The sequence below is a fragment of the Pyxicephalus adspersus genome, chromosome 4, assembly GCF_032062135.1.
Source record: "Pyxicephalus adspersus chromosome 4, UCB_Pads_2.0, whole genome shotgun sequence".
In the NCBI taxonomy this organism is placed as follows: domain Eukaryota; kingdom Metazoa; phylum Chordata; class Amphibia; order Anura; family Pyxicephalidae; genus Pyxicephalus; species Pyxicephalus adspersus.
In genome coordinates, this window is record NC_092861.1 from 89323078 (window position 1) to 89326137 (window position 3060).

Consider the following 3060-nt stretch of genomic DNA (forward strand, 5'->3'; position numbering starts at 1 on the left):
TAATTTTAGCTATATGGTTTTTCATGTAAGCAAAGTTAAACAACCCTATTCCCTCCTTCACCTGGAACATTGTATATTGACATATGGGCTGACTTGGTTAAGGGAAAGGGAGACATATACACTACAAAATATTGTTGTCAGCAATTACGGAGGCCTGTTCCTGCCTTACCCCTAGTACTGCAAACACCAACAAATTCATGTTGTGCTGCATTTTCCATATTCTGTACGTTGAGCTGTACCCTATCCCAAAAATTTGCTATCCTGTTTGCTATGATATGCATTTCCCATTACACACCACCTAATTTTGTTTGATGCATTGCAAATTCTATATTCAGCACTGCCTATATGTATTCTGAGCTGTACATTCCTATTCCACATCTGCTAATTGTATGTTGTGCTTTACTTTCCAAGTTCTAAAACACAAATCTGTTAAATGACTTTGGTGTAAATTAACTTTAGTGTCTAGTAAGGTCATTCAAAATACATTAGACTGTAGTTTTTTATAGGTATATATTTGCCTAAACTTATGTTTTAAGTAACTTTGCTTTAATTTTCTTACATTTGGTATGTTTTGAAAAACTATAATTTTTTTTTACTAAATGTCAGGAATGATTCATAGCAAGTCACGTTTACTACTAGATACCTTCAGTTTACATCCTAGATCTTCTTGGCAACCTCCTATGTTACAGTAAAACCACCCAAACATTCTGATGTATAATAAAATGGTTATAATGTTATGAGAATTATTTTTACACAGTACATTTTTCCTCTTCTATTTAATCTTTGACATAAACAAAGTAGCAGCCAAACAGGTAGAATTTGAGTAAGTAAAAGTGCATTGTTTTGCTATACACAATAGAAAAGAAATAGGCAATAGAATCATGTTGATAAAACATCTGAACTCACGTTGCGTTCCACGTTCATCTGGTACAACTTTTTCATGCAGGACTAGCTTTCAAGGTATGTGTGCCTCAGAAGTATCATATTTATATATCATATATAAATATTTATTTATTTTAGCAAAAGAACAACAACAAAGTGTTAGGGTAGATGTAAAAATAAAGTATAATTAACGATTTTATGTTAGCGGGCTAGAATTTTGCTAATGAACAAAAGTACAGAGTTCTTGGAACTGGTGTTTACATTATCTTATATTACCTGATGTCACTATGCCCATTTATTTGCAATGTTGAGTAATTATTTATTCTTCAAGTCCTGCATTGCTGCTTTCATGAAAGTTGCACAAAGCCAAGTCATGCCATCCTCCACTCACTGTTGCTTAGGGTGGAGCATCCTTTTTTTTTAACCATGGAGGAACCCTAGAAACAGCTTTCTGAGAATATCAATATCCAAAGCTCACAGTACATTAGAGTGGTGGTCAATGAATAGAATGCCTCGTACATTGCTGGCCAATGGAAATCATTTCACCCATACAGACAGCCAAAAGATACACGGTGTCAGCTTTACTGACCTAAAAGGTACACATTGCTCAAGGAAGCCTTAGCAAACTCTGGAGGAACCTTTCGTTGGGAGGAAAAGTTATTAGAATTTAGGACGAGGTGCCTAAATTAATGACAGTCTCAGCTCACCTATAATAAAGAATTTCTACTGTTCTACATAGCAGTGGACCAAAACGGGAAGATCCACTATAGATATTGTTTTCCAAAGGATGACCAAGGCAGTTGATAATTTACATATATCAAATGGACCAATGTATAATTCTTACAATGATGTTTTGCTTTTGTAAAGATGCACCAACCTACCTTTACTTGGCAACTGGTAGCTTCTTATCAACTCAGCTGCGATGATAGGATCTCTGTCTCTTAGCTAGGATTGGTTATGTTAAGTCTGCTCTAACTAGATGGGACCTTGCCGTTAGTATAGCTAGCCTAGCATCACTTGCTCTAAACCTAGTTCTCCGGATTACAGTTTGTCCTAACAACTTGGTACTAGTAGGTAAAAACTGATAAGGCCTGAGAACGTATTGAATAAATCTCAAACCTTATTGCAATTACCTAGTTGAAACAGAGGGGCCACACCGACCTTTAACAACATGATTTTATTAATTGACTTTATCGATGACAAGCAACAATACCAAGACAACCAACACCGAAATAGAAATATTTGTTGAATACTGTTTTATCAACATGCATGGTTCTGTTGTCCTACTGTTGATGTACCTAGATATATAAGAGCCTATGTTATCATTTTAAACAATCATTAAGAAGTACTTCAAGGTATTTTTAAATGCTATCTTGAGTTTAGACTCTTGTCTTGTAATCACACACTCATCAACATTCATAATGGATGAGAAAGACTTAGCACAGTAAACCAGTCAGTGAATGGATCTTTCACACGAGTGACTTCATAAATGAGTTGCTGTAAGTAACTATTCTACACTTTAAAGTCTGTCATGTGTATCCCAAATTCTACATAGCAGCAGGCAGTAGAACTTTTCAGCACTATACAGTGTATGCTCATACTTAATTTTCTCAGCCTACAGAGCATGTTATTAGTAAGGTTGAACAGAAAAGCCTTCTGTGGAATTCTTTCCTCTCTGGCCAGCAAATGTACCTTGCCAACAAGGCATCAACATTGTGCCTGGCTAGTGAGGGAGAGACTTTATAGAAACAGGTATGTGGTCTCTTACTGTCTGATCCGGTACTGTTGAATTGTCTTCATCCAGGATTACTTATATGACACAGCCCTACATGACAATGTGAAGTCACAACTATGTGTCTGGTATGGTCAGTACAATTAAATTAGCCTGTAGAAGAAATGTAACTATTGTCATACGGTTGCATACAAATGTTTTGAGGCCTGGGGAGCAGTAGGCCCAATGGGATAGATGTTTAGGGTCTTTCACTTACCCTTTGCTGGCAAATGATCTGTCCAATTAAATGGCCAGCATAGTTCCAGAAGCGTAGTATAAGTAACTGGCTAGCAGATATGCAAAATATGTAAGATAATAGTCACTGGTGTATAATGTTAGATATTATGGGAGAGGTCATCAGATAGCCCAACACAGATTGTGCTGCAGAACCCGTGATTTCTAAGTAT